The sequence below is a fragment of the Lampris incognitus genome, chromosome 7 (assembly GCF_029633865.1).
Source record: "Lampris incognitus isolate fLamInc1 chromosome 7, fLamInc1.hap2, whole genome shotgun sequence".
NCBI classification, from domain to species: Eukaryota; Metazoa; Chordata; class Actinopteri; order Lampriformes; family Lampridae; genus Lampris; species Lampris incognitus.
The window spans coordinates 13,656,510-13,664,670 of record NC_079217.1 but is presented as its reverse complement, the minus strand read 5'-3'; positions in this window follow the sequence as shown (position 1 = coordinate 13,664,670).

Here is an 8,161-nt window from a genome sequence, read left to right as displayed (position 1 = left end):
CTATTAAGCAAAACACTTGGTATAGAAAGCAAAATTTGGGACGCCCCCCCCCCCCCCCCGAGGCCACAACACTGGTGGGAGCCACTGCTGTGGTTGACAGCAGCTGGGTTGAAGACGTTCGAAAGAGTGTTCTCTCTAAGCTGCAGCTCTGTAAATTGCTTACACCCCACACAGGAAAATAAAAGAGAGCGGCCATTGCTTTTCGGTGTTTGGGTGGGCTCGTGGAGTAGTGCAGCACACCTGGCAGCTGCTTTAATGTCCACACAGTCACAGAGCTATTAAGCAGGCCAATACACAGAGATGTTAAGAAGGCCACATCGCTCACCCCCCTCAAACATGTCCTGGCTACGGGACTTAATGTCATTTCTGAAATTTGAAAAGATCAAATTTGCTGTCCGGAGCTCAGTTGAAGAATTTTACAAACACTGGCAGCCTCTTATCTCTCACTTTGAAACAATGCGCTCTATCCCATTGGACTAGAGCAGTGGATGTGTGATTTGGTTTAGACAACGGTGTACTGTTCTGAGATATGCATTTGCATGCATATACATATAATGTTAATATGGGTACACTGGGCATGCGTTTATGTTGGTGGGTATGCGTGCAAATATAACAATGTGCGGGTGCATACACCTTGGACTGTGGCCTCGTGGGCTGCGGCGGTTCCCGAGCTGCCCCCCCAATTCGCTACATTGGCGTCGGAAGTGGGATCCGCCACAGCTGGGACGCGAACCCGGCTCTCCCGCACCACGGGCGACCACGTTGGCCCGGCTGCGGCAGCTCCCGAGCTGCCCCCCCCCCCGAATTCGCTACAGTATGTTGTAACAGACTCCTTTTGAACAGCCACCCTCCTCCTCCTCATCCTGGTGGCTCGTGATGTTTTGCCAAAGGGTTCAGCAAACTTACCACCTTCTTTAAGCTGCATCTGAAATCACACGCTAGCATACTGTAAACTACTAATAAGACACGTTAGCCCCTAGCTAACGGGTCTGACCCTTTAGCCGAGCGGTTAGTGATGTCGCCTTGTGGTGCAGTACACCTCATAACGAATCCCGCACCAGGCAACAAAATAACCGGTTACAATACCACCAAAATAGCATGCTAGTGTTTTAGTATGTCCAGACTACAGTAATGCATCAGATTGTATGTGAAAATTACTAGGCTGTCATACTACATCCGGTTAAATGTCAAGAGTATGCGCACACTGGACACTGTGCTGGCACGAATATCCCACAATGCACTGCGATACTTCACGGCGATGACCAACAATGGCGAGTGAAGGACGATACAAAACCCATTGTTGATTGACATTGTTGTATACTATTTTTGTTCACTTTTGTTAATAAAGTTCTTTAAAAAAAACAACCTGCAGATCGAGTTCAATGTAAGTATTATTTTTCACTATGCTAAGTGACTAAAATCGTCGTTTATTTTTACATTTAAAAAATAAAAATAAAAGATGTGAGTCACCACACAATTAGCAGAGAGCTGAAACGCAGTCCGAACAGCCGATGTACTTTTTCCTCGCATGCTAATAATACGCTGGAAGGTAGTACACATACGTAAGCAGTACGCGACTGCGGAGGCAACCGTTTTGTTTATGCCTCATGCATCCGAAGAAATTACACAGGAGGTCTAGGGCCTGTTGGCAGTCGCATTGCCTGTTCAGTTCTCACTATCTTCCCTTTCTTTAGCATGGCTGATTATGGCCTTTACAGTTGGGGCTAATACATGGTGTTGCTGTAAGAACTCGTCCAAGCGTGAGCACACCAGCAGCATCCTGTGAGAGTCGGTATTGAAGCCGGATGACTAATCACATTCACCTTAAATTACTTCCAAATTATTTAGCGAGGCAGCTCCCATGCATACAAGCCATATCTTGAGCCAGATAGCTCCTCCGGTATGCAGTCACGGGTTGATATGAGACCAATTAGAAATGGATAAAAATCTTCCCCGAGATTGTGGATCACGTCCTTGTCAGCTACTGGGCTTGCAATGAAAACATCATTAAGAAGAAACATCTCTATCCCTCGTGCTGCCAACAGTGCTCATGTACGCTGCCTGTATTTTGAACTGTAAGTTCATCACTCAAATGATCAATGATCCATTTGTGAGAGCGAGAAAGGCGGCGTTTTCAAATAGAGTCGAAAACATTAGAGCTGAGATTGGGAAAGGAGCCCTGGGCGTTATATCTGTAGTCTTTCTATGTGGGAGTCCGGAAACACAGAGCCCTACACCCGGGATTTTTGAATACAGTGACCTGTACTATCTTCGCCTAGACTTGTTGCTTTATTGAAGACGGTGTAAAATTGTTGGGTAACGGGGTTGATTGATCGCTCTCGTTCAGTTTCCCCAGCAGTCTGGTTTTAGTCCACACACTCCTCCTATATTTGCTTCTGTCTGCTTGACAATAGAGGGATGTGTGCTTTTTGTTGCGAGATGCTCTGGATTGAAGTCTGCCCTTGATGCGTTTCAATGACAAACCAAATGGCCAAAGCCACCATAAACAGAGGCTAGCTGATTGAGGAATTCACAAGATTATTTGACTGTATAGAGATAAGTTTGGTTTTTTATTCATTCATCCATTCATTCATTTATTTATTTATTTAGATCAGACTAACTGTTGGTCACTTGCTAAAATGTTTTGCAGATTTGACATATTTACCTGCCCTGTGATGGCCTGGCAGCCTGTCCAGGGTGTCTCCCTGCCTGCCGCCCAATGGCTGCTTGGATAGGCTCCAGCGGACCCTGAGAGCAGGATAAGCGGTTCAGATAATGGATGGATGGAAAAACAATTTTGTGAAACAAGCCCCAAGGATAGGTGAAACCTTTTGAACCAAAAAAGGGATTCCACAATAACCGTGTGTGCAGCATGGCTTCACTTAACACTTCGAGATCTGTTTCCACAGAAGAGAAGTGCTATACAAACTCAATTTATTATTACTATAATCATTATCACTATTAAGGATGGGCAGAAAGTTGTCTCACGCCGATGACAGATCGGACAATGGAAATGGGCTTGTCAAGACATTTGCCCAAAAACAACGTTTGAATTTGATGTTGGTAACCTTAACTTAATGAGTGATTGCTTGATCGCTGCTGAGCACAGTCAGGAATCCAAAAACCAAATGGAAAAACAATAAGATGGTCCGGCAGCTGTTTTCATGATACCCAGATGACATTGTAAGCATTTAAAGTATTGCGTGCAGCATTTATTACTGGAAATTGCATTCTCCCCCGACATGGTTGGGTCTTCATCTTATTTTAAACTCTTTATTCAAACAATCCTGCTTGTGCACGCAAACCAACAGTGAATGGGGCCATGCCAGTCAATTATACTGGGTATGGTAATGTTGCCTGGGTACTTCTTTGGAGGGTGCAACCTTTTACCCTTTATTGTTGTCATTCCCACTGATTTCAAATAGTTCAATCCCAACAATTTTTTAACCCTTTAAAATAAAAAGACCAGTATTTTCTATTTAATTTATTTGGTTTAAGCTGCTCTGTGTTCAGTGAAATACAGAGGGTAAAGTTTTAAAAAAGAACATACCTGTGGCGTAGGCAGAAATCACCGTGTGGGCAGAGGAGGTTTCTATAAGACAACAGGTGAAACAGTGCTTCACCAAAAAACAAACAAAAACGTACAACAATTACCACATAAAACATCATTTTTAGATGCCAACATTTCATTAGAATGACTATTTCCTCTGTGAATCAAACAAAAAGTGTCACTGTTAAAAAAAAACGTGTTGTGGGTATTGTGCAACACAGCGCCCTCTTCAGGTGACACAGGGGAGTGTTCTGCTTCACTAACCCAATGTTAGTGAATTTATATTGACGTAGTACCTTACACGTTGTTGATTGGACAGTTATGGTTTACAACGCGTTTTAATGCCCACCCAGTGAAGCAGTGCTTTCACCTAGTCTTTCCTCGACCTGAAAATGATTGACACCTGTCTAACCAATCAGAGAACACCAGTTCAGCCTTTCCTATCCTATATTGACTTGTTCTCCAATCTTCATCATACCGTTTGGTATTTGAAGCGTGGTGAAAGATAAGATGAGAAAGAAGAAAAAGAGATTAACCTGAGATAAATTAGTGATCACTATAGTAGGTTTTGGTGGTTCTTGTGTATATATATATATATATATATATATATATATATATATATAGTAAATGTTATAATAATTAATCTTCAGATCTTTATTGTTCATCTTTATATTTGCATTTCTGATCTTGACCTCATGTAGTAGCCCTGTACTGTAGGCTAACGTTAGCTACTCTAACTAGCTTAGCTAACTAGCTTCTAGCTCCTGTCCTGTCTTTCGCAGTTTTTGCAAAGAAGAGTTACGATGGCTGCAAATATTGTGGACCGGATCCTACGGCAATCTTTCCACACTTTCTCCTATGAGGAAAGACTAGGAGTAAAGGCAAAGGGGTGAGCAAAGCCCCCCCCCCCCCCCCCCCATCAAGCTGGTGCCGAGAGTGGGCTCGGTATGTCGGAGTTTTAAGTGTTCCAGGTACGGCAAGGTGGAGCGGCTAACGGGAGCGGCTAACGGGAGCGGCTAATAACGGGAGCGGCTAACGGGAGCGGCTAATAACGGGAGCGGCTAACGGGAGCGGCTAACGGGAGCGGCTAACGGGAGCGGCTAACGGGAGCGGCTAACGGGAGCGGCTAACGGGAGCGGCTAACGGGAGCGTACTAGCAAACCGCTCGTATGGCTGGCCTTGCGGGATGTGTAAGTGTGCTGCTGCAGGAGATGGGTGTACTTCAAAGTTTGTAAGAGATGGATTTGGGGATCTACGAAATTTGGACAGATCTGTTCAGCTTCATGAAAAATCAAAAGAGCATGTGAGCGCAGCCATGCAGTTAAGTCTGTTGGGAAATGTGAGCATTGATACTCTGATGAAGGCCACAGCATCTCCAGTCGGCAAAGCATAACGCCGCGGGCCGGAAAAACTGTGACGTCCTGAAAAGGTTGATTGATTTGGTGTCATTATTGGGTCGTCAGGAGCAGGCATGTAGGGGGCATGATGAGAGGGGAAAGTCCGATGATAAAGGAAACTGCAGAGAGATGGTAGAAGTATTTTCCCGCTATGGTGATGTTCTGGCTGCTCATGTGAAATCAGTGAGGGATGTTTTAAAAATATAATGGGGGGGGGGGGGGGTTGGCTGGGTGGTTGCTTCACCAAAAATGTTGGTCAGCAGCTGCCAGTAAGTGCGGGTGGGCACAGAGAAAATCAGCTGGGTCTAGCCCGTCCAACACCAATCATACTTAATAGGTTCTGAAACGAATGCTAACCAAACTAGGCCATTACAACTATACTTGCCTGAATACACCGCAGTGTAATGATACAAGGCTTATACATCATCAGAGGTAATGTTACAGGCACCAGGACGAACATTAACAGAATCACATAGCCTGGCACGGTGACCACATAAACACACACACACGCACGCACAAACGCACACACAACAGCGTTATTATCATCTCATCTCATCTTCAGCCGCTCCTCCGGGGTCGGGTCACGGTGGCAGCAAGCTAAGTAGGGCGCTCCAGACGTCCCTCTCCCCAGCAACACCCCCCAGCTCCTCCTGGGGGATCCCAAGGTGTTCCCAGGCCAGACTGGACATGTAGTCCCTCCAGCAAGTTCTGGGTCTACCCCGGGGTCTCCTCCCAGTTGGCCGTGCCCGGTAAACCTCCAAAGGAAGGCGCCCAGGAGGCATCCTAATCAGATGCCCGAACCACCTCATCTGGCTCCTTTCGATGCGAAGGAGCAGCGGCTCTACTCCGAGCTCCCTCCGGATGTCCGAGCTCCTCACCTCATCTCTAAGGCTGAGCCCAGACACCCTACGGAGGAAACTCATTTCAGCCGCTTGTATCCGCGATCTCACCCTTTCGGTCACTACCCAGAGCTCATGACCATAGGTGAGGGCTGGAATGAAGATGGACTGGTAAATTGAGAGCTTTGCCTTCCGGCTCAGCACCCTCTTCACCACAATGGTCCGGTACGACCTCCGCATTACTGCTGATGCTGCACCAATCCACCGGTCAATCTCCCGCTCCATCCTACCCTCACTCGTGAACAAGACCCCGAGATACTTGCACCCCTTCACTTGAGGCAACAACTCATGCCCAACCCAGAGGGAGCAATCCACCATGTTCCGGTAGAGAACCATGGCCTCAGACTTGGAGGTGCTTTATTAGTGTTATTAATCAAGCGTATGGATAGAGGTACACACAGGGCCGCTGACACCGGGGAAACACCGGGTCAGGTGTCCTGAGCTTGGGGTCAAGGGACGATCCAACTCTGACAGCTCTCGTAGCCGCCGCCGCTCCGTCAGTTCTCGGAGTGCATGACGGCGGATGCCGTATAGCACCGCTGGAGCAGGGGGACCCGCGTGAGCCCGGCCGGGATTGAGGTCCAGACTAGAAAAGAGGTTTACATACACACCGCCTATGTTTGGGTGGTTTAAGGTCCCAGTATGTATTTTTTCCCATGTAAATCCGATGTATGTTCAGATCGTTAGATAATGAGTTTGCTATCAAATTTCCATGGACAACTCCAAAGCATTAAAGTTGGGATCTGGGAATGATAGCATGTCTCTAATATGGCTGAATTTTGGTGGTGGGGCTACCCTTTTAATTAGCCTATATTTGGATTAAATAGTGTGTGGGAGAGGAGAGCTCTTTTGCCATACGCAAATGGAACAAGCGTTGTGTGTGTGTGTGTGTGTGTGTGTGTGTGTGTGTGTGTGTGTGTGTGTGTGTGTGTGTGTGTGTGTGTGTGACCTGTGCGTGGTCTGGATCAGGAGGGGAGGGGGGGCTTTAGCGATCCTCTTGTCCTGGGGCACGAGCAAGACACGCTTGAATATAGCAACACACACACACACACACACACACACACACACACACACACACACACACACACACACACACACACACACACACACACACACACAGTCACTGTTGTGCATGAACGCATTGAACGTGCTCATGTTTTTGGTGAATGGCAAACTGAACCTGTGGCATGGGGGCACAGTGGTTAGCATGGTCGCCTCACAGCAAGAAGGTCCTGGGTTCGAGCCCCGGGGTAGTCCAACCTTGGGGGTCGTCCCGGGTCGTCCTCTGTGTGGAGTTTGCATGTTCTCCCCGTGTCTGCATGGGTTTCCTCCGGGTGCTCCGGTTTCCTCCCACAGTCCAAAGACCATGTAGGTCAGGTGACTCGGCCGTACTAAATTGTCCCTAGGTATGAATGTGTGTGTGTGTGTGTGTGTGTGTGTGTGTGTGTGTGTGTGTGCCGGCCCTGTGTGATGCCTGGCGGCCTGTCCAGGGTGTTTCCCCCACTTGCCGCCCAACGACTGCTGGGATAGGCTCCAGCATCCCCATGACCCTGGGATCAGGATAAGCGGTTCGGATAATGGATGGATGGATGGATGGTAAACTGAACCTATCCGTCTGCAACTAATGAATGTGAACATGAGCATCGTTCACACTTGTGGGAGTGAATGACTCTCACTGCGTTTCACGGCACGCCGGCATGGCAAGTGCAACTGGCAGTCCAGAGGCAGCTACCGGTACTGCTGAAGCCAGTTCATATGACTATTTCAAGGAGTTTTATGAACAAATCAATAAAGATTCCAATGGAGAAAAAAAGTTCCTTTTTTATGCAAATTGTGCCCACCAGGTCTGAAAAAAAAAAAACAAGTCCTCACATCAGCCACATTGGCAATGAATTGGAAGTGACACAGCAAGTTGAAGCGTCTGACCATCGCAGCAGGTCATTGAAAATAAACTGAAGAAATGAATGAGAACTAGTTAATTTTTGATTGGGGGGGTGAGCTCAGTTCAAAATTCAGAATTGTGGTTTATGAATAAGAGATACGGAACAAGATGAAAAGATTAGCTAGCAAGAAGAAGGATGTGTAGCGTTAAGATGCGTGGGTGTAAACTAGCTGTGAAAGTGACGACAACTTTGGCCCTTTTGCATTATTGCCACAAGTCTGAGTTCAGTTCCAAGCTCTCCATATTCCCCTTTCTCTCTCCCGCTCTCGCCTCATGTCCGCTTGCTTGTTTCTCTTCATCCCTCCATTTGAAAAAAAGAAAAACAAAACAAATATAAACTAAACATTGGGACTCTAGAGGAACAACAATGGCT